The sequence below is a fragment of the Oryctolagus cuniculus genome, chromosome 20 (genome assembly GCF_964237555.1).
Source record: "Oryctolagus cuniculus chromosome 20, mOryCun1.1, whole genome shotgun sequence".
In the NCBI taxonomy this organism is placed as follows: Eukaryota; Metazoa; Chordata; class Mammalia; order Lagomorpha; family Leporidae; genus Oryctolagus; species Oryctolagus cuniculus.
The window spans coordinates 22,756,501-22,779,798 of record NC_091451.1 but is presented as its reverse complement, the minus strand read 5'-3'; the positions used below and the strand labels follow the sequence as shown (position 1 = coordinate 22,779,798).

The window sequence follows — 23,298 nt, the reverse complement described above, 5'->3', positions numbered from 1 at the left end:
GTGAACCAACGGCAAAAGGAAGACCTTTCTCTCTGTCTCTCTCTCTCACTGTCCACTCTGCCTGTCCAAAAAAAAAAAAAAAAAAAAAAAAAAAAAAGAATAGAGCTCATTGGGTGCCTTTACGCAGCAGGCATTATTGTGCATCTACTACATGTGTGCCAGGCCCTGGGGACACAGACGAGACGCATTTGCTCTCACGGAGGCTCCGACTATAGAGAGCAGAGGCCTGCTTCTGTCTTCCTGCCCCGGTTGGTGGCTGACAGTTGTCCCTGGCGAGGCTGGGAACAGAGGTAGAATTCAGCGGCTGCTGGTTGAACATTTGTTCTCTGCCAGGCCCCTTCTCAGCTGTGGCCTGGCTCTCCACCTGTCCCAGAGCCTCTGGGCCCTCCCCGCACCAGCTGCCGCAGCCCAGCCGTTCTTGCCTCTCGCCCCATCTGTGGCACGTGCTGCAGGCCCCAGGTGTCCCTGGAAGAACTTGCCTGAGGCATCATCCCAGCCTGCCATGACTGCTTGGGGGCCCTGGGCCAGGTCACTGGGGGACCATTCCAGCTTGAGAGCTTGGGCTGAGAGTCTCGGGGGAAGGCCCAGGGATATATCCCCTGCTGTGGCCTGGAGCTGTTAGGTCCACAGTGGTGGGCCTGGGGGCTTCTGAACAAGAATTGGGACCTCCAAGGCAGGTAGGAGGGGATAGAAATGAGGCCAGTAGGGCCCAAAGATGGATGTGATTGTGGAGCCAATACACACTCCGGGCTGAAGGTAGGAGCTAGGAACTCAACCCACGTCTCCCACGTGGGTGGCAGGAACCCAGTTACTTGACCCAACACCGCTGCCTCCCAGAGTCCACATGAGCACGAAGCTGGAGTCAGGAGCCAGAGCCGGGGTAGAACCCAGGGGCCTCAGATGGGATCTGGATGTCTTAACCACCAGGCCAAATGTCTGCCCCCACTCAAGAGGATTTTTTGTTGCAAAAAAAACAGGTTTTAATATGTAGAAAAGGTATATGATGATAAAACTACCCATGGATTTTAATTTTTTGGCACCCAAACAAATTCATATTTAAATTCCACTTTCCCATGAACTTTCTGGCATTCCTCAACGTATGGAATCAGCTTCTGTGTACACATACTGTGTAGTGCTTCTCACTGTGGTTACACATTGGGAAGGCCTGGGAAGTCACAAAACCCCACTGTTCAGGCCACCCTCCGGTTAAAAGAAGTCAGAGGGGTCGGAGTTGTGGCACAGTGGGTTAAGCCTCCCGCAGGTTCCTCCTGGCTGCTCCACTTCTGATCCAGCTCTCTACTAATGCACCTGGGAAAGCAGTAGAAGATGGCCCAAGTGTTTGGGAGAAGCTCCCGGCTCCTGGCTTTGGCCTGGCCCAGCCCTGGCTGTTGCAGCCATTTGGGGAGTGAACCAGAGGATGGAAGACCTCTTTATCCTCTTTTCTCTCTCTCTCTCTTTCTCTCTCTCTCTGTCACTCTGCTTTTCAAATAAATAAAAAGAAATCTTGAAAGAAAGAAAGAAAAAGAAAGGAAGGAAGGAAAGGAAGAAGAAAGAAGGAAACCAGAGTCCCTAGGGTAGGAGTCAGGTAACACGGTTTGTACCTGTCCCCCGAGGAGCAAGGCGCTGGCGTGGAAATGGCAGCTTTGCCGATGGGGCTGCGCTGCTGAGCAGTGAACCAGAGTGCGTGCGGACTCTGAAGTTGTAGAGGGACAGAGCTGGTGCTGGGAGGAATGCAGGTGGCAAACAGGTCGAAGGCTAGGCCTGGCCTGGTGTTCACGCCGGTAAACTAGACCGCTGGGCAAGAGCACCTCTGGAGCCCACCCAGCCCTTAGAATGTGCACAGCAGAGGCCGGGCCCACACCAGAGGCTGGCATGTGCACAGCAGAGGCCGGGCTCACACCAGAGGCTGGCATGTGGGCCTCGAGCTCCCAGCTGCTTCTCCGTGGATGATGGGCAAAAACCCTGCCCAGCTCCTCCTGGGTGCAGCCCGTGGCCGGTTTGAGCAGCTGGCCACGGGGATTAGGGAGGGTTTGGAGAGGCTCTGCAGTCTGAGGTCCCAACACAGCAAAGGGTAGAAGGAGCGGGAGGAGGAGGTGAGGGACGAGGGACTGTTGGCCAATGGATGCTTGGGCCGTGAAAAGTTCATTTGTTAATTACTGATTGTTTTAAAGATTTAATTATTTACTTGGAAGGCAGAGTTACAGAGAGGCAGAGGCAGACAGAGAGAGAGGTCTTCCATCCACTTCACTCCCCAAATAGCCGGAGCTGCGCCGATCTGAAGCCAGGAACCAAGAGCTTCTTCCGGGTCTCCCATATGGGTGCAGGGGCCCAAGGACTTGGGCCATCCTCTACTGCTTTCCCAGGCCATGGCAGAGAACTGGATCAGAAGTGGAGCAGCCGAGTCTTGAACCAGCAGCCATATGGGATGCTGGCACCACAGGTGGCAGCTTTACTTGCTACGCCACAGCGCCGGCCCCTAACTACTAAATTTTTTAAAAACGAGGGCAGGTGTTGTGGCCCAGTGAGTTAAGTTGCTGCTTGGGACACTTGCATCCCATGCAGAGGGCCTGGGTTCAAGTCCTGGATCTGCTTCTGATCCAGCTTCCTGCTAATGCACACCCGGGGAGGCAGCAAATGATGGCCTAAGTGATTACATCCCTGCCACCCACTGGAGGGACTTGGAAGGAGTTCCAGGCTCCTGGCTTTGGCCTGGCACTGGCTGGGCTGTTGTGGGCATTTGAGGGGATGAACCAGCAGATAGACAATCTCCCCTCTTTTCCTCTCTCTGTCTTGGAAATAAAATGAAAACAAATACAATTTTCAAAATAATTGTAGAATGGGGCTGGTGCTGTGGCACAATAGGTTAATCTCCTGTGGGGCCAGCATCCCATGTGGGCACCAGTTCTGGTCTTGACTGCTCCTCTTCCGGTCCAGCTCTCTGCTGTGGCCTGGGGGGGCAATGGAGGATGGCCCAAGGCCTTGGGCCCCTGCACCTGTGTGGGAGACCCAGAAGAAGCTCTTGGCTTCAGATTGGCGCAGCTCCAGCCATTGCAGCCATTTGGGGGGTGAACCGGCGGACGGAAGACCTTTCTCTCTGTCTCTCCTCCCCACTGTCTGTAACTCTGACTTTCAAATAAATAAAAAAAATCTTTAAAAAAATAATTGTACAAAACTTAAACTCATGGGTCATACGCATGTATTATTTTGCAGCTTCTTTCTGAACCAGCATAGCAGGCTGCATCCTCTGTGCCTGTCCACAAATCACAGCTCGGGTAATTCTTTTTTTTTTTTTTTTTTTTCAAAGATTTATTTATTTATTTTGAAAGGGAGAGTTACAGGGGCCGGCCTTGTGGCGTAGCGGGTTAACGCCCTAGCCTGAAGCGCCGGCATCCCATGTGGGTGCTGGTTCGAGTCTTGGCTGCTCCACTTCCAATCCAGCTCTCTGCTATGGCCTGAGAAAGCAGTAGAAGATGGCCCAAGTCCTTGGGCCCTTGCACCACGTGGGAGACCTGGAAGAAGCTCCTGGCTCCTGGCTTCAGATCAGCGCAGTTCCGGCCATTGCAGCCAATTGGGGAGTGAACCACAAGTTGGAAGACCTCTCTCTCTGCCTCTCCTCTCTCTGTGTAACTCTGACTTTCAAATAAATAAATAAAATCTTTAAAAAAAAAAAAAAAGAAAGGGAGAGTTACAGAGAGGCAGAGAGAGAGAGAGAGAGAGAGAGAGAGGTCTTCCATCCGCTGGTTCACTCCCCAAGTGATCGCAACAGCTGGAGCTGGGCTGATCCAAAGCCAGGAGCCAGGGCTTCTTCCGGGTCTCCCATGTGGGTGCAGGGGCCCAAGGACTTGGACCATCTTCTACTGCTCTCCCAGGCCACAGCAGAGAGCTGGAGCAGAAGTGGAGCAGTTGGGACCCGAACTGGAACCCAATGGGATGCCGGACTGCAGGTGGCGGCTTTACCTGCTATGCCACTGTGCCAACCCCTCCTGTATTCCCTTTGACACTGGGTAGAATTCCACCACCTGTAATCACTTCTCAGGAATGCTGCAGCTGGTGGACCTGGTCAGGTAGCCCTGAGAACGCATGGAGGAAAGAGGAATGGTTAGTTCTGAGAACACGTGCCTCCTTCCATGGGTGGATTATACCCAGTTGTCCCCCCAAAGCCTTCAGAGCCTTAGAACTCAGCTGGCCTAGGCATTACTAACCCTTGCATTTTCCCCAGTGTGCATGGAGACTATGAACAGGGCTTACAGCCTAGGTAAACAGTGGGGCAACGACTCTGAAATCCCCTGGGTCTCTCCTTGGGCCTCAAGTCTGCCGCCTCCCCAGGTGAGATAAAGTGGGGAGGAAAACGGAGGTGATTTCTGGCCAGCAATGAGCAAGCAGGTAGAAGACCAGGAAACCCTGGCTGGGGCTGCCACCCTGGAGGTGGCTGTGGGGCCGAGTTTGATGGTGGCCAAAGGGACGTGAAGGTAGGAGGTGGGCACCGTGTCACAGCGGGTTAAGCCACCACATCTGGGGAGTGAACCAGTAGATAGGAGATCTCTTACTCTCTCCATCTTTCCCTCTCTTTCTGTAACTCTGCCTCCTAAATAAATAAATAAATATTTAAAAATAAATAAAACGACCATGGCTGACACTCCTACTCCCATCATGCACCTGACTCCATGACACTTTTGATTTTTCAACAAAGGGCAGGGAAATGGGTGATACTCAAGCCCAGCCCCAAACTCCAGGTAAACCCTGCCCCAGACACCACCTGCTAAGCCTCCAGATCATGTAAAAGGGTCACACCCCCCCCAACCTCCCGAGCACAGCCCGCGCTCCAGCACACCTGCACACCCTCTCCCGTGTGTGCTTACACTGTGCATGCAAATCCATCTTTTTTTCCTGCTAACCTCTGCCTGGGTCCTTGAATTTTTTTCTTTTATCAGAGACAAGAACCTGAGTGCAGCCATTCCACGAACAAACAAACGCGAGGCCCACCTGACGGACTGCGACCTCGCCTCTCAGGGTCCCCACAGCCCTGCCTCACTGCTCCCTTTGTCTCCGGATTCCACTCTGTGCTTGCTCCCTCCCCCTTTCTTTCTTTTTTCTTTCTTTAATTTATTTATTTGAAAGTCAGAGTCACAGAGAGAGGAGGAAAGCCACAGAGAAGGGGGTGTCTTTCATTTGCTGATTTACTCCCAAGTGGCTGCCAAGGCCAGGACTGGGCCAGACTGAAGCCAGGAGCCAAGAGCTCTGGATCACCCACATGGGTGCAGGAACCCAAGTACTTGGACCACCTTTCGCTGCTTATCCAGGCTGTTAGCAGGGAGCTGAATTAGAAGTGGAGCAGCTGGGACTCAAACCCGTACCCATATGAGATGCTGGCATATCAGGCAGTGACTTAACCTACTGTGCCACACTACCAGGCCCTGCTCCCTCCACCTCACCACAGTTCTAGGGTCTTCCTGCATAGGACAATAAGGCTGCCACAATTCCAGATCTCCATCCTCAACCCACATTCTCTGAGAGACAGCAGAATGTGTCCTCCGTAGCTTGTAGATTCTATGGGCTGTGTTCATCTGCCAGTCGCTGGTTCTGCAGCCTTGGCTCGACCTGGCCACTCTAGCTGCATAATTAGGTCATTGACTAGAAGGACAGAGAGGACCTCAGGCTCTCCTCCTGTCTTAGAGTTCTGTGACTGAGGGTGGCGTGGCCCAGGAGGCACAGGGTGGCAGGAAAGGGCCCATAGAATGGGAGCCACGCAGCTGCTGGGCCTCTCCTGGGCTGGCTCCGAGCTGGTGGAGGGCTGGACAGGCCCCTGTGCTCCTCTTCCGATCCAGCTCTCTGCTGTGGCCTGGGAAGGCAGTGGAGGACGGCCCAAGTGCTTGGGCCCCTGCACCCATGTGGGAGACCTGGAAGAAGCTCCTGGCTCTTGGCTTCGGATCGGTGCAGCTCTGGCCGTTGTGGCCATCTGGGGAGTGAATGAGCAGATGGAAGACCTTTCTCTCTCCCTCTCTGTCTCTGTAACTCTGACTTTCAAATAAATAAAATAAACCTTGTTCAAAAATGAAGGAGAGCCCACAGGAGAGGACCTGGGGCCCATGCAGCGCTTGTGAGCTGCCCCGGGCTGCTGCTGCCCTGGCCTACTGTTCCCAGACTCAGAACAGAACTGGTTTTCGTCACTTTCTCCCTCTGCCACCACCACTGAAACTGCTCTCACTTCTGCTCTTCCTTGTGTTCAACCTCAGTCGGGCTTTTCTGTCTGCAGCTGCCCGGCCTCCCAGCCCAAGCCACCACCTGGCTCCCAGGTGGCCACTTCTGCCGGCTGCTGCTGGGTGTCCGGGCCTCGGCGGGGCTCCTTGTCTGCCTGCGGCCGCCGTGCTGCCTTTCTCCACTGTGTCCAGGCCTTCCTGCCCTCCCACCATCCCACTCTACACCTCGTCTTCAATGCCACCTGCATGCAGGTGGATCTCTACCCCAGACCCCTGTTAGGGGTCAGAGCACTGTGGTCAATGGCCTTGTGTTCCTCAGACACCTGGAACGCCGCCTCTCTCTCTCTCTCGCTCTCCGTCTCTCCTGTCCACTGTTCCTCCTGTAACGAACAGAAGGGAGTGAGCATTCATGTGGAACCTGAGGCTCACCCTCACCTCTCTTTCTCACCTCTCCACCCACCCAACGCTGTGTTCTGTCTCCCGGCCATCCACATCTTTCCATTGCACCTGCCAGCCTCTGGCTGGTCTGTGTCCACTCTGGGCACCAGCAGAGTGGCTTAAGACCCTTCAATGGCTCCCCAGCACCCTCGGGGCAAAATCCTCATGGCGTAGCAGGCCTTTTCACCTCTCCTTAGATCTTTGGGGACCCCAGCCCCGGCACTACCTCCCACTCTGTACCAACTTCACCAAAATGCACCACCCGCCAGGCTGTTTTGTCTTTGCCAGGCGCTTCCTATCTTTACCTGGCTAAGGCTGGATCCAAGCCACCCTTCAGGGGTTGGTCCGGACCTCTGTCCCTCAAGGGCACCTCTTTCGGCTCCCCGAGGCTGCCTTCTCTGTCCCTCTCTGCCGGCCTCTCTAACGCCGGGCCTTTGTCCACTGTTGTCGGCTGTCTGTCTGAGTGTATCTCTGTGTCGCAGGCTTCTAGAAGCTTGGATGAACAGAACTTAGTCTTGCTGTGATTTTACACCTAGAGCCTGGGACAGAAGGCGTTGGGGACTGTTGTTGGATCAACCCTTGGCCCACAGGGTAAAGCCCAGGGCATCATCCTGGCAACCCTTTGAGAAAAGGCCAGAGTTCTGAGCTCCCCAGGGGAGAAGCTGCCGGAGAAGTGAGAGTGATAGGAAAGTGAAAGTACAGCCGGGAGCAGAGGCGAGAACCCAGGCGGTGAAGTCTGGGGAGGCGGGGCTGGGCTTGAGGGAGGTGGGGGCTGCCACTGTGGGCAGGGAGTCGAGCCTGACAGAAAAGGAGAAAATGTGTTTTGCAATTAGTCAGTGCTGCCCCGGGGTGAGGCTGGGAGTTTCCCTGCAGGTGGGTCGACTGGATTTGCAAAGAGACCAGCAGGGGCTAACCTGGGGCGGGGGCGGGGAGGAACCAGGGGACTGGGACCGCAGCGGGGCTTCCGCCCTGACCCTGGTGGCTTTCTAGCTTTTTCTTGGTCCAGCTGCGTGGTCGCCAAGATTCTGTCTACTGCAGAAAGTGGGAGGAAAACACATCCACAGAAGCCTTCTTCCCAGGGACCCAAGCGCCTTGCCCAGCTCCTGCTGCCACCCACTGTGTCGCAGTGACCAGTAAGGGGACAGGATGCCACCTGCCACTCAATCCAAGGATCTGGATCAACACACACTGCAGAGGTTCTCGGGAACCATGAGGATATTCCAGAGATGGTGAAGCTGGGAAAAGTCACCCGCCTGCCTTCCCCCCGTGAAAGGAGCAAGAAGGACTGGAGTCCACTGAGGTGTGAAGGGCTGGCAGAGTGAAGGTCAGGGTCAAGGTCGACTGTTGCCCCTCAGATACTGGGGGGGAGGCTGGCTTCAAATGTTAGGACAGAGACCCCCCCCATCACACACTCGCAAACGGTGCACTTCACGTCTTCATCCGTCTGCTTTCCAGAACTGTAGCTTTCACACGTCTGAAATCATGACTCACCCTGAGAAACGCATTTCCCATCTCAGCCCATTACTCAGACAAGCACCGATGCGCAGAGATGGGTGCGGAAGCATTGCAGACTGCACGTCCCTTTGGACGGTGTGCAACCTACACGTATATTTTTTTTCATTCCTATTCTGTTTCCTCTTTTTTTTTTTTTTTTTTAAATAAAATTGGGGTGTGAGTTTGGCATAGTGGTTAGGACGCCACTTGAGATGTATGGGAGTGCCTGGGTTGGAGTCCCGGCTCCATTCATGCTCTCGGGCACCGTGAGAGCAGCAGGCGGTGGTCCGCGTGCTTGGGTCCCTGCTACCTACAGAGGAGATCTGGATGAGTTCCCAGTTCCTGGCTTTGGCCTGCATTGGACATAGCGGCAGTGAATCTCTTGCATCCATGCATGCTCTTTGGTAACGGAAAAGCTCCGTTCTGGAAAAGCTGTGTGCTCTGCAGGGTTTTCCACCCCAGCTGGAATTTGGCCCCGTTCTCCTGGGGAGGCCCCCTTCTGGGTTCTCCTCACTCAGGCGTGCTACCCACCAGCTTCAGGTTCCACACCTGCTCTCAACAGGCTTCCTCTGCTCCCCCACCACCACCCCGGGCCCCCAGAGTCCTCCAGGAGAGGTGCAAAGAGCCCAGTGTTGGGCAGACCACCTGAGCTAAGGATCACAGCCCCAGCAGGCCACAGGCCTATATCCCCTTCACACCTGGGGGGGGGGGGTTGCTTTTGGCTGCAAGAACAAAAGACCTATCTCAAACCACTTCAATAAATAAAGTCACACCCTCGGAAGCCCAGAGGCAGGTGGTTCCCAAGCTGCCAATGAGGCTGTCTTGTGGCCCTCTGTTTATTTCCTGTTGTCCCAGCCAGAGTTCTCATGCTTCTTGGTTAGACGGCCAGGCCCAGGGGCTTTGGTGAGTAGCGGGGTTGGGCCAGGGTTTCAGCTGGCTGGGCAAGTGGGTGAGTCACTGTAGCTGGGCCACTTTAACCCCCACGTAGGGACAGGCCACAGCTGCCCACTGCGCGCCCGGCGCTGTCAGGGCAGAAATGGGCACGTCTGTTTTGCAAAGGCCCCACTGCATGCCGGGGCAGCCCTGTGACTCAGGAAGGCCGGAGACGCTGTCGCCCCTTTCTCTCTGCCGTGCGCAGGCCCTGAAAGCTCTGGCCTCACCCAAGGGTCCAGGCCGGAGCTGAGCAGCAGGGAACCCTGGTCCCGTCTCCAGCTCAGCGCTAAGGTCCCTGCGTGGGCATGAAGGAAGCTCTGTGGCACGCCCTGCCACTGCAGTCTCCTTTCTCTTCTGTTTTAAATATTTATTTATTTTATTTACAAGACAGAAAGAGGGGAGAAAGAGAGAGAGAGAGAGATCAGATTTGCTGGCTCACTCTCCAGATGCCTTAAACAGCCAGCTGAGCCAGGCCCAAGCCAGGAGCCCGGAACTCAGCGGGGGTCTCCTGTGTGGGTAGCTGGGACGCAGCTACCTGAGTCGTCACCACTGCCTCCCAGGGTGCACACAGGAGGAAGCTGGAAGCGGGAACGGAGTCCGGACTGGAGCCCAGGCACTCTGGTACGGGATGCTGATGCTGGCGGGCGGTGTCCACATCCGGGAGTGCTTGACGGACAGCTGATGCGCCAGGGTTCTATCTGCTGTGTGTCAGCCCTGTGACCTTGGGACTTGGCCTTCCAGGGCCTCCCTGTGCCCAGCTGCGAAATGGAGCTGCTGAGAATCTCCTTCCCGGGCTGAAGCAGACGGAACAAAAGGACCGTCTCCCAGGGACACCGCACACTGCTCTAGGGTGCAGGCTGGGCGGAGCTGGAGGCCCCGAGGGCAGCCCCTCACCCCTCACCTGTGACTTCCCTCCCAGCCGCTCGAGAAACACTAAATCAGGTCACCACTTGTTTTTCCCGGCAGTAGCTGTCAGGCAGGAAGCTCCCGCCCCTTTCCCAATCACAGTCCCCAGCAGCCAAGTCAGCTGCTGTGCAGTACTTTTGTCCTTGAGGGGGTGCTGCCCGGACCCTGGCTGTGGGCCTGACACTGGCCCTGGCCCTAAGCGACAGGCGCGCTGTGCCGTGCTGAACTCCATCCTCTGAGGATGTTCCAGCGAGATATGATGGCCCCAAGCACGAGGAACGTGAGGCTCAGGAAAGGTGGGCATCTCATTCAAGGTCAACGCCGGCAGGTGCAGAGCTGGGCCTGTCCCCCAGATCTGGCTGACCCCAGAGTCTGCGCCTTTAGCCTCTGAGCTCCTGCGATTTGAGGGCTGGGGGCAGACTGTGCGGCAGGAGCGGGAGGTGCCCGGGAGGAAGATGTGTGGCTTGTGGCCTCAGAAACCCCAGGGTCACCTTGGGGGTCAAGGTGAAGACAGGGGAGGAAGCAAGGACTGAGGGAGAGAGGAGGGAAGCGCCAAGGAGCTGATGTACACACGCTCCCAGGCACATGTATGACACACACAAACGTACAGGCTGGCACAGGTGGCCAGGACACACATGCAAAGACGTGCGGGCCAGGCACACACATAAATACACATCAGAGACACACCCAGGACTCAGCAAATACTCACGTGCACGCGCGCGCGCGCACACACACACACACACACACACACACGCTGGCGCGTGCCCCTGCGGGCCGAGGGGAGGAGGAGGAGGAGCCGCAGCCTCATTTCCGGGCCTCCTCCTCCAAAGCGCAGGGAAAGCCTTCCCGAGAAGTGCTGAGTCAGCAGCGGGTGACAGACGCGCCTCCGGGCGGCCAGGCACGGGCGCGAGCCCTTAGCATGCGGAGCGCGTTCGCGCCAGCGCCCGCCTTGCGCCAGCGGCGAGGGGGCAGGGAGTGGCGGCCGGCTGCCCGCCCGCCAGCTCGCTGGGGAGGAGGAAGTGGCTCGCTTTGACTTTGCGAATGCCGGACTTCGCAGCCCAAGGTCACGCAGCAGGCGCCGCCAGCCGGCTTCCTGCAGGGAGGCGCTGGGCTGCGAGGGGCGGGCGCCCACCGTGGCGTGGGGGGGGGGGGGGCGCGGAGCAGCAGAGGTGAGGGCTGCCCTCCGCAGTGTGGCCCAGTCTTGGCGGGTGGGGTGGGGAAGATCCTTGGGGGTGCCTGTTGGAGGTTCTTCTCCACCCGCCAGGGCCCCCACTGCGAACTGGGCATGTTCGCGTCCCAGCCTGGCCCTGCCTCCCTCTTGCTCATCGAATGCAGTCAGTGAGATCTTCTCAAAACATCAATTACATCATTTCCTCCCCTGACTTCCCGCTGCTCCGAGAATAAATTCAAGCCTTCATCGCAGTAACTGATCTTCTGCCCCGCCACCCTTGACAGTGAAAGGCAGAGCTACTAAAAACCTCAGCGGGGCCACGTGGGTGCAGCCGGCTGTCCTGGCACCTCGGCTCCTAGCGCGTTCGTCTTGCCCAAGGCCAGCGTAAATGTCACGCCCTCAGCGAGGCTGGCGCTCTGCCGGGTGCGTTCTGTGCCACGATTCTGCTTTAGTGCCCTCCCACCGTGGGCCACTCTCCGAAATCACCCCTTTCGTTTTGTACTTCTCGTTAGATTGCTTTTCAAAATTTATTTTCATTTTATTTGAATGGTGGAGAGAGATTGTTCAATCCTATGGTTCGCTGCCTTAATGCCTGCAACAGCCAGGGCTGTGCCAAGCCAAAGGCGCCTGGCTGTGGCTGGCAGGAACCATCAACTGCTGCCTCCCCGGGTGCACATCAGCAGAAGCTGGATTGGAAGCAGAGCGGGGCCTCGAACCCGGCACTCGGATACGGGACGGGGGTGTGGCTCACGTGCTAGGATCAATGCCCACTCTGTGTTTACTGCTTTTCTGTCCACCTCCCTTCCTCCACGAAAGCTCATCGGCAGCCCAGACGGTTTTGTTTGGTCCAACAGAATCCTCAGCACCCAGAGCAGCAGCCCGGACACGATGGGGGGAGTCTGATACCATGCAGGATGCATGCACGGGGAAGGCCAGTGTGTGTGTGCACGTGCGCGTGTGCGCGTGTGCGCGTGTGTACACAAGTGTGCATGTGTGCGAGCACATGTATGCGTGTGTGCCCACGTATATGCATGTGTGTATATGCATGTGTGTCCGTGTGTGCACATGCATGTGTATGCGTGTGTGCATGTGTGCGCATGCGTGCATGTGTGTGTGTGCATTCCTAGGGATGGGCGCCATGGGGAAGTGCCTGTCCTGAAAACAGCAGAAGTCTCCACCTCCCTGATTTCTCGGTCCTTAGCTCCGTGTCTTGAGGCAGCTGACCCACCTGCTGGGAAAGGAGTGAACGCAAGACGTTTCTCATTCTCTCACGGTGTTAGCTTTTTTAATGGAATGTAGGCATCCTAAGCCTGCCCATTATGCCATTAAAAAAAAAAAAGATTTATTTACTTTCATTTGAAAGGCACAGTTACAGAGAGAGATCTTCCACTTGCTGGTTCACTCCCCAAATGGCTGCAACAGCCAGGGCCGGACCAGGCCAAATGCAGGAGCCAGGAGCTTCTTCCAGCTTTCTCACTCGGGAAGCAGGGGCCCAAGCACTTGGGCCATCCTCCGCTGCTTCCCCAGGGGCATCCGTGGGGAGCTGGATCGGAAGCCAAGCAGCTGGGACTCGAGCCAGTCAGTACTCCCACTGCGCCGCGACACTGGCCCCTCTCCCCGGTAATTGTCAGCTCTGGGTCCCCTCCCTGTGCCTGTTCCTGAAACAGCCCTGGCTCCTCTGAGGAAGCTACAGCAGGAGAATTTCTCTCCTTTTTTTTTTTTAAGGATTTATTTATTTATTTGAAAGGCAGACAATTACAGAGAGGCAGAGAGCAAGAGCAAGAGAGAGAGATTTCCATCCGCTGGTTCACTCTCCAGATGGCCGCAATGGCCAGAGCTGGACCAGTCCAAAGTCAGGAGCCAGGAGCTTCTTCCAGGTCTCCCATGCCAGTGCAGGGGCCCAAGGACTTGGGCCATCTTCTACAGCTTTCCCAGGCCATAGCAGAGAGCTGGATTGGAAGTGGAGCAGCCAGACTAATGGGCGCCCATAGGGGATGCCAGTGCTTCAGGCCAGGGTTTTAACCCACTGCGCCACAGCGCCGGCCCCGAGAATTCCTCTCCTTAAGCATGTCTTGGACCACTGGGGAGACCATGCTGGAGGTGCCAGCCGTGTTTCCTCTCCAGGCCCGGCTCCGTGTGCCTCAGTCTCCCCCTAGGCAGACAGGACTGTTCAGGACTCTGCCACTAGAGGCCTCGGGGACATGGGGATGTCTGGCGCGACAGGAGAGCTACGGCATGCTCCACTGTGGTGGACTCCAAGGCTGCAGGGTGTTTTTTGCTTGCTTTTTAAAGTTGTTTTTATTTCCTGGCCCAGAGTGAGGATCCAGGAAGGTGAGGATCGGGCCGGCCTTGAGGGTCTCCAGGGCTGCAGGATCCCTGAGGCTCACTCCCACGATTTCCCGGCCGAGATTTTGCTCCCTTGGCTGTGGGACACAGAGGTGGCCGATGCCCTTTCTCCCCCTGCTCAGGAGGCCCCCAGGAGCCAGGCTTTCTGACCCCCTGACCCACCCCCTGCCCCTGTCTGCCCTGGAGCTGCAGCCCCTGGCCTGGCCTGGCCTGGCCCGGCCCTTCTGCTTCCTCGCAGAAAACCGAAAGTGAAAGTGGCCTGTGCGGAGGCCGGAGGCTGGAGGCCGGGGGAAGGACCCGCCCTGGGGTCTGCGGCCTGCCCTGTGCTGGGCAGAGCAGGCTGACTGGGCAGTGACAGGCACTGTGCCTCAGGCGTCTGTCCTGACTTAGCCTCTGCGTGGGCCAGGAGAGGGGAGGGAGAGCCCTGCAGCCAGGGCTGTGCCCTGAGGGCAGGGTCAGGAGCTGGCAGCAGGATCCGGCCTCCACTGCAGTGTCCCTGCAGGGCTCCCGGCAGGCTCAGGTCTGGGTGAGGGCAGAGGAAAGTGAAGGGAGCGAACCCCAACCTCTATCCCTAACCTGGGCCCAGGCCCTAGGCCAGGTGCCTTGTCCCCTCTGGTTGCTTCGAAATCACGAGATCGGCTTCATCCAAGCATGTGGTCAACCAGTGGTTTTGGAAGCCCTTAGGTTCAGGGGACAGGGCTATGGAGACAGATCTCAACATCCCCATTCTCCTTTTCTCTCGCTCGCTCGCTCGCTCGCTCGCTCAGGCCCGCACGCCAGCAGCATGGGCGCCTGTCGGGTCTTCATCCTGGCAGGAAGCTCCACAGTACCCACAGGACCATAAGCGGCATTGGAGCAGGACAAGAAAGGCCATCTGGGCACAGTCCTAGAGGCCAACCCTTTCGGAGGTGCCTCCCATGCCAGGGAAGAGTGCTGGAGGCCAGGCAGCCACGTTCTGCCATCAGAGGTGAGTCAGGGTCCAGCTAAGCAAAGATGGGAAAAACTCACGGTTCTATTTATTTGAAAGGCAGAGTGACAGAGGAGGAGAGATATCTTCTACCTGTAGGTTCACTCCCCAAATAGCCACAACAGCCAGGCTGGACCAGGCTGCAACTGGGAACCAGGAACTCCATCTTGATCACCCACCTGGAAGGCAGGGGCCCAAGTATTGGGACCATTGTCCACCACTTTCTTGGCCACTGCATTAGCAGGGGGCTGGATTGGAAGAGGAGTAGCCAAGGCTTGAACTGAACCTGATATGGGATGCTGGCTGGCCCTACTAGAACTCTCTTAGAGAAAACAGTGAAGTTCTGGCTGCTGGATTTGGTGGAAAAAATCACGTGTTGGTGACGTTCCTGGAATCTGCTTGTCAAAGTAGCCAGCATGTCTCTTCTGGCCTTATTCAAAGGCAAGAAAAAAGATCAAGTTTACAAATTTGGATGGTAGAAACACATTAGCAATACATTTTCATATGCCAAAAAAGGATAAGTAAATTAAAAAATTTAAAAATCCGCCCTGCAAGTGGACTTTTTGGCTTACTGGTTAAGATGCCTCCATCCCTGGCTGGCGCCGCGGCTCACTAGGCTAATCCTCTGCCTTGTGGCGCCGGCACACCGGGTTCTAGTCCTGGTCGGGGTGCTGGATTCTGTCCTGGTTGCCCCTCTTCCAGGCCAGCTCTCTGCTATGGCCAGGGAGTGCAGTGGAGGAGTGCTTGGGCCCTGCACCCCATGGGAGACCAGGATAAGTACCTGGCTCCTGCCATCGGATCAGCGCGGTGTGCTGGCCGCGGCGGTCATTGGAGGGTGAACCAACGGCAAAGGAAGACCTTTCTCTCTCTCTCTCTCACTGTCCACTCTGCCTGTCAAAAAAAAAAAAAATGCCTCCATCCCACACTGGAGCTCCTGGGTTCGAGTTTCAGTTCCAGCTCCTGATCCAGCTTCCTGCTAATGCGTAGCCTGGGAGGCAGCAGGTGACAGCCCAGTACTCGGGCCCCACCACCTACATGGGAGACCTGGATGGGGTTCCTGGCAACTGGCTTTGGCTTCAGGTCAGCCTCAGTTGCTGGGGGCGTTTGGAGAGTGAACCAGTGGGTGGGAGCTCTCTGTCCTTCTGTTTCTCAAATTAATTAAAACAAACTGAGTCCCTGTCCTCGGGGAGCCGGCGTTGCAGAGGGGAGCCAGTCCGTGACTCCAGTGAGCCCTCGCACCCGTCATCTCATCCAGACGAGCTATGGTGGAAAGAGGGAGGTGGGGGTGTCTGGCGTGGGGATGGCTTTGCAGTTTTAAGTAGAAAGCCTGGGGGAAGCTGGCCAAGGAGGTGGCACTGATGGTGAGTCATTGAGTGTCTCAGTTTGCGTGAACAGCCAAGGATGCGTGCATGACTGCTATCAGTCCCGGGCAGGATGAGGAAGCTGAGGTCATAGCGAGGAGAACGGGGTGCCGAGGCCAGCATTTCGGCTGTGTTTGTGAGCACGGCACGGTGCGGAGATGGGGAGGAGTGAAGAGGGCGTGTGGCCGGCCCGGCCGTGGTGGCCATCTGTTTTGCAAACTGAAAATCAGGACAGCCCTGAGAGGATTTTCCTGCTGCTCACAATGAGAGCGGCCGTCTGGGAGAGGCGTTTGGATGCCGGCCCAAAGGGTGGGATTTCTGAGACATTCCAGTGGCTTGCGGGGGCCCACGAGGCAGTCCAAGGGCAGGGCATTGCCATGGCAACCCCAGTCTGGCCACCAGGCCGGGAGCCTGGTACAGGGCCACGGGGCAAAGAAGCTCCCCTGGGCGTGGACCTGAGTCTAAGGGCCCAAATGGGACAGCATGAGCTTCAGAGCGGCCAACCCTGAAGGAATGGGGAGAGGAGGGAGGGCAGGGTGGGGCTGGCAGGCCCGGTTCCAGGCCCGAGGAGAGGGCCGTCTTGTTGTGTCCGGGAAGCTCCCTGGCAGGACTCTGAGGAGCAATGGGAGACAGGATCTCCGTCTTCCCCGGTAGCTGCCGGGTCGGGTCTGAGTTTGAATCTTCCCTCTGCCATTGCCCGGAGATAAATCGCAGGAACTTGTTTCCCCAGCTCAGAGCTGGGCTGACAGCTCCCCTGCTGGGACCCAGCTGTGGGAGCCTCTGCTCGGTGCCCTGCAGGTGTCACCAGCGAGGGCTGACTGCTTTTCCTCTCCACCCAGCGGGACGCCAGGGGCGGGCACACAGAGGGGAGCTGGTGGAAAGGAAAGAGCTGGGCTTGGGAAGCGGATGACCCAGTCAGCCGGGGCAGGCAGTCACAGGCTCCCAGCTAGCTCTGCACGTGGGCAGGGGCTTGGTCAGCAACAGAACAATACCCTCCCCATGGGGGCAGGGCCCAAGCCCTCCCCTGCGCCTGTTCCCACCACCACCACCACCACCACCACCACCACGCAGTCCCTGTGAGCTGGACCCCAGGCCTGTCCTCCCACACGGCTTCCAGGTCTGCGGGCAGCTCCGGGGCTGCGGGTGCCCTCTGCCTGGAGGGGCTCCCAGGATGCCCCTCGGAAGGGGGGCATCTGCGCGGCTCCCATGGCTCTTGCTGGCTGACACCTCCCTTTTTGCTCAGCCGCTCGAGCCTTGTGAATGCCACTGCTGCCCTCACTGTCGCTGCTGCAAGATTGTCCTTACAGGAGGGGGAGGAGCAGCAGAAGGAACTTCCCAGGCTTTTGCATCTCCGGTCATGGCCGTGACACAGCCCAGGAGAGCTGGAATCCAGCCCAGCTTTTACCAATAATTCGCCATGTGACCTTGAGCGTGCCCTCTAGGCTCCCTCGCCTTCCTAGATCATCTCTCAAGGCTAATCATGACCTCTCACTTATTGCGTGCATCCATGGATTGTTTCTTTTGTTCATTCATTCACAGCACTCATTACTTCCTGGCATAGTCTGTTTTTTATTTGCTTGTTTATTGCCTGCCTTGTGCCATGCCAGCTCCCTGCCACCTACAAAGAGGGGCACAGGCACTCCTGTCTGGGAACAGAAGGTGGCACGCTCACAGGGAGTGAGCAAGTGACTTCAACGAAAGTGCCTTTTTCTAGAAGTGTAGACAGGTGAGGGGAACCAGCAAAAAAGGGGAAGTCCCCCAGGACTAGCAGCAGAGTGTGGTTGGGGGTGGGGGCCTGAGCAGCAAGGGGCAGGCAGCACAGGAGAGCTGTGGCCAAGCTGAGCTGCAGGCAGCCCCCAGCAGGCAGGAGCTGCAGGCCTGGGTGGAAAGAATGTAGCCTCTGCCAGCCCCGGGCTCAGCAGGGGAGAGAGGGGAAGAAATAGCCCAGTTCCTTCTCCTCCTGCCCTCCATGGCCTGCTGCCTCATTCCATTGCCTGGGTCCCTCCAGAATCAGACAGCAAGAGTGCTGGGAGGCACAGTCCTCAGAGGCCAGGCTCCTGGGGTGCAGAGAGCGGGGAGGAGGAGGGCTTGGCAGGTGAACACGACTGCTCAGCACGGCACCTGAGAAACACTTGCTGGGGCCTGGCTGGAGTACCGGATCGTGTGCACTGTAGGTGCCCTTGGGACCCTGGGGCGGGTCTATGAAACAAGGCCTCAGCGCTGCAGCCTTGGGTCAGGAGGATCCCTCTTCCCGCTGCCTGGGGACCAACCCTCCACCTCCAAGGCCGGGGCAGTGAAATGGATCCGTGATACCCACTGCAGCAGGGGACAAGGGAGTCTGTGGAAGGGAGGCGGAAGGTTTGGAGGATTCGGAGCCTCTAGGTCCTGGGGCATCTTAACCACATTGGGGCACCTGGGTTCGAGTCACAGGCATTGGCTGTGTGCTCTCGGGCCTGTTCCTAACACGTCTGATCCTCGCTGTAAAACCGGGCTGGGAATAAACAGGAGGAAGGAGGTTTGTGTTGATTCCAGAGAATCCGTGCAGAGAGCTCAGCACAGGGCCTGGGCACAAGGCAACCGCTTGCTTATTCTAATCGGAGAGGAGATGGAGGGCCACCCCTCTCCCCATTTCTCCCCCGCGGGGGATCTCCACCCCCTCTCCAGCTCCATTTAGTGCTGAGTGTTTCAGGTCATTCCACGCCTGGCCATCCGCCAGGGCTCTGACAAAGACAGCAGTCTCTGCTCATTCATCCTAATGCAAGTTCCTGCGTTTATGATAATAGGGGGAACGCATGAAAGGGCTCGCTGGCTGCGGAGGGAAATCGGCTTAGAATTGAAAATCCCAGTCCTTCCGCGGCTCGGCTCTCCCCTCCCAGGGCTTAGAAAGGAGGCGGGCTGGGAGGAGCCGAGAGGGGAGGAAGGGATGCTGGTGGGAGAGCCGGCCAAAGAGGACCAAAGGGCAGGGCCTGTCTCGCCTGCTGAACGGGTCTGCGGCGGCTGGGGAAGCCGCCAGCCGGGCTCAGGGAACGGCCTAGGCCCCTGGAGGCGGGGTGAGCGGTTTCCATGGCGACACCGGCTGGTCACTCAGCTCCGCGGGGAAGAGGGACCTGACGGTGGCCTCTGCCCGCCGCGTGCTGGGGGTCGCGCTTTGTCCTGCGGCGGAGCCCCCGGAAGCGCGCCCTGCGCCCAGCCCCGCGTGCCGTGGGGCGGCGGGCAGGGGCAGGGTCTCCGAGGCCCGTGGGCCTTCCGTGGGCAGCGGCAAGGCCGGATGTGCGCGTGTTAACGATGGCTGTGCCTGCAGAGGGGCGCGGAGGCGGCAGGCGAAGCTTCTGCCGGCATCCCACACGCAGACGGCGCGGTCAGAGCCTGGGAAGAGGTGCCAGACCCGGCTGGCGCGTGGCTGAAGGAAGGAGTTCTGAAGTAGCACGGGGGTGGGCTCCCAGGGCTTCGGCGGGGAGCAAGGAGGTGGAGGCCGTACCCCAGGGCGGAAGAGGGGGCTTTGAATGGGTCCTGGAGCCACCCTTGCTCGGTCCCTCCTCCCAGCTGCCCCCACCCGGAGCCTGTGAGGCCTGGGACCGTGGTGAGATGCCCACGTTTGATGGCTGAGTGTGTGAGGTGGGGCGAGCTGAACAAGGAGCAGATGGGTGCCCTGCCCAGAGGCCTGCACACCTCCCGGGGTGCCTGCCCCCCCACCTGCCCCCCTCCCACATCCGTACTGAGCTTGCTCACTGACATGCATGTTGTTTCTTTCAGTCATCTTAGCATTCAAGTCACTTTTCACAAATAGATTGCAGCGCTGGTTTTATTTTTTAAAGATTAGTTTTCTTCATTTGAAAGGCAGTGTGCCAAAGAGAGAAAGAGAGAGAGAGAGAGAGAGAGATCCCACACTTCCATCTGCTGGATCACTCCCCTAATGGTTGCAAAAACCAGGACTGGGCCAGGCCAAAGTCAGGAGCCTGGAACTCCATCTGGGTCTCACAGGTGGGTGCCGGGGCCCTAGCACTCGGGCCATCGTGGCTGCTTTCCCAGGCGCATTAGCACGGAGCTGGGTAGGAAGCAGAGCAGCCGAGACTGGAAGTGGTGTTCAAATAGCGGATGTTGGTGTTGCACAGGGCAACTTCGCCCCTGCGCCACCATGCCAGCCCCTGCTGTTTCGTTTTTACTCACCGCAGAGTGCCTTTTACAAGCCATGTGACAGTGGAGGCTGTTCTGTCTACTTGTGCGTGCCTGGTTTGCAGCTATCCTGTGCTGCAGGTGCGCAGGTCCAGCAGGTGGGTAATTAACACAGAGAACCCATTAGTGCTGACCTCATACACCACTGAAGGAATCTGCATTCTCCCTTTAAGGGACAAGCCCAGTGGGGCTGCCAGGGATGGTCGGGGGCGCTCAGTGCACACAAGACTTTAAAGAGACACAGCTACCTGTGTTGCCGTTATGGGGAATCGGTTGGCCAAAGGCACCCTTATTGAAACCCTGCCACCGGTGACATCTTACTGCCTGGTGATAAAATGGGCTGGGAGGCAGGTGCTCTGGCCTATCCAGCCCTGCCCTGCCTTCCTTAGCCAAGGGCTCCGCTGACTTCCTTTCCCAGCTGCCATCTCACCCAAACTCTACTCCCAGAACCCAGCTCTGGTGTTGCAGCTTCCCGACCAGTGGCTGCCCTGGGTTTCTTGTTTACTTGGTTCTAATTGAATGTTTCTTGCATTAACGTCAGGTTGCTGAAGGAGGGACTTGATTGGTGTTTTCCCTCGAACGGTTTATGGCCATCAGGAAGCACTTGGGTTTTGCTTAAGGAATTTATAAGAGAGTGAGGGAGCGGATAAACCAGAAGCGGCCGGACTTCCTTAAATGCATCCCTCCTCTGAGGAGGCACAGGGGAGGGGAGGAGGGGTGGGAGGGTTGGGGAGTGGAGAGGTGGGGGGGCTCAGGCAGTCTTCATGCCCATCTCATTGTTTCCCAGGAGGGCTGACTTCTAACCCCCCTGCAGCCTGCACAGGGCTAGGGTGTTGTTTATCATTGCAAAAATACTCCTGAGTGTCTCCGGGTGCCAAGCCCTATGTGGAATGCAGCAGGTGGAGCAGTGCGTGGGAGAGCCAGGGTCTCCATTCTCAGGTGGGTACACCAGTGCAGCAGACAGTGAGTGAACATGCTGCAATGATACAAATGAGACAAGGCCCCCAACAGAGAACGGGAAAAAAAAAAAAGAATCTGACATGGATGAGACACTAGGGCACGTGTGTCTGAGAAGGTGGCCTTGCAGCTGAGGGCTGAGGGTGGAGAGGGAGCCAGGCAGGTGAGTAGCTCATGCAAGGGCCTTTCAGGGAGCAAGGGCACGCGCGAAAGCCCTGGGGAAATCCAGGGTCCTGCAGGAGGCAGGGTGCGGAGGGCCTGGTAGCCCGTGGTGAGGACTAGCGTTCTTTTGTTTTGTTTTAAAGATTTTATTTATTTGAAAGGCAGAGTAACAAAGAGAGAGAGAGAGAGAGGAAGATCTTCCATCCACTGGTTCACTTCCCAGATGGCCAGGAGCCTGGAATTCTATGGGGTTTCCCATGTGGATGGCAAGGGCCATCTTCTGCTGCTGTCACAGGCTCTTAGCAAGGATACGGGCGCAGGCGTCCCAGATGCTGCTGCAGTGTGGGCCCCAGGGGTTTGGTTTCCCTCTGAAGTGCATTGCACCAGCCACTGTGAGGTTTGCCCGGGGAGACCGGCGTGGACTGAGGGTGCTCTGACTTCTGGGTGGATGGGGCAGGGAACAGGTGCTTCTCTGGACTGAGGGGGCAGCCGGGAGGTGAGAAGCGGCGGGGATTCAGACAGCTTAGAGTGGTGGAGAAAGGCGGGTAGGGTGAGGTCTGGATGAGTCTCGGAACTCCCAGTCTCTGGCTCGAGGCTCCCGGCCAGCCTGGTAAACCAAGGTCCCGCGCTTGCTGGGCCTGGAGCCATCCCCGGTAGGTGTGTGTAAGGGCTGGGCACTGAAAGCTTCCAGTCCTGCTACCTGAGGCGTCCCGTGAGAATGGCGCCTTAACTGTGTGTGTCTGGACTAGAGCCTGGGGAGCGGCCTCAGCCCGGGCAGCGGCGTGGTCCTGAATCCTCTCGTTCCTTGGCAAGCCTGCGGGGCCTTTTCTGCAGAGAGGGGAGCAGAAGCAGACAGCGAGAGGCGCAGCTCCAGCCCGCAGGGAGAGCTTGCCAGTGACCAGAGCTTTCTCACGGGGATGAGCAGGTGCCGGGGCGCCCTGGCGGGGACGCTGAGCTCTCTCTGTGTGACCGCGCCCTTTTCTTCTTGCTTCTCTGCATCTCAGGAGGACAGCAGCTGCCTCCCATGCCCTGCACCCAAACCCCTCTGCTGGCTGGAGACAGTAGCTAAGTCCCATCTAAGCCTTCCCTGCTTGCTCCGGGTTTAGCAGTCTGGATGCTTGCTTTGCCGCCTGTGGCCAGGGGAAGCGCAAACCTCGGCGTGGGTGGAGCCGTGGGGATCAGGCTGATGCTGTGCGGCCTGGCTGAGGCCTCTTGGCTTTTCAGGAAAGGGTGTCCTGCTGTCTCCCGGCCTCCTGGAGCTGGGCATGGTCCCTCGGAGCTTCTGTGCTCCCTGGCTGGACTCCTGCAGGGAGACCCGAGGGTGTCGTGGGTGAGGAGCACCTGTCTCCGCAGCCCTGTCCCACAAGATGGGCAGGACTCTGCCTCTGCTGTCCTCGCAGAAAGGGGCCTGCCGGCGGCACAGGCTGTCCAGTCCCAACCGTGGAGGTGGGTCCGTGGACGCAGCCGCAGGGGAGAGCTGGCGTCCAGTGGGAATCTCTGAGGGAGAACCAGGGCCCGGGGACACCCCCTCCCACCTGGGCTGCCTCTTATGACATTGGTTCTTTCTTTGCATTTCAGAGCCTCTGTTTCCATCTCTAGAAGGTGGGAACGTGACAACACATCCCTTCCATGAGAACAGAGTAACACCACGGACAGACAGCCCAGCAGGGTTCTGGCACACAAGGGGCGCTTGAAGCAGTTTTGTCCTGGGGGCCGGCCTGGTGGAGCAGCGGCTCAAGCGGCCGCTGGAGACACCAGCATCCAATTGGGCCTTGCCGGTTCCCGTCCTGGCTGCTCTGCTTCCAATCCGGCTCCCTGCTAATGCGCCTCTGCCACCTACGTGGGTGACCCTGATGGGGCTGCAGGCCCCTGGCTTCGCCGGCCCAGCCGCAGCTGTTGCAGTATTTGGGGCGTGAACCAGCGGATGGAAGCTCTCGTGTGCCCTCTCTCTCCATCACTCTTTCGAATAAATAAAAGAAATCTTCAAAAAGGAGCGAGCGTCCGTCTCCCCCTGGATTTTTTTCTTTCCCGCACACTCTCTCTCCCTTGCGTCCTTAGGGGGACAGCTGCTTCCCTCTGGCCAGCGGGCACATTTCTAGGAAGATCAAGGCACTTCCCATCTGCCGGCCCCCCTCCCAGCTTTGGCTGATTCTGCAAAGCTGTGTTGAAAAAAAAAAAAAAAAAAAAAAAAAA

At 57.7% G+C, this 23,298-nt stretch overlaps 1 long non-coding RNA gene across 3 annotated transcripts; it reads left to right on the top strand.

The window, feature by feature from the left end:
* Positions 1 to 16,529: 16,529 nt before the first annotated feature.
* On the top strand, positions 16,530 to 23,098 carry LOC103351682 (uncharacterized). 3 transcript variants are annotated; one of them, XR_011385054.1, is made up of 5 exons: positions 16,530 to 19,794; positions 19,986 to 20,084; positions 20,774 to 20,925; positions 21,855 to 22,551; positions 22,684 to 23,098. It is a non-coding gene; the product is annotated as an uncharacterized lncRNA (long non-coding RNA). The 3 variants fall into 3 exon arrangements; XR_007911663.2 differs by having other exon boundaries at positions 16,530 to 20,084; positions 21,855 to 22,030; positions 22,330 to 22,551; XR_007911662.2 differs by having other exon boundaries at positions 16,530 to 20,084.
* The last annotated feature ends 200 nt before the right edge of the window (positions 23,099 to 23,298 follow it).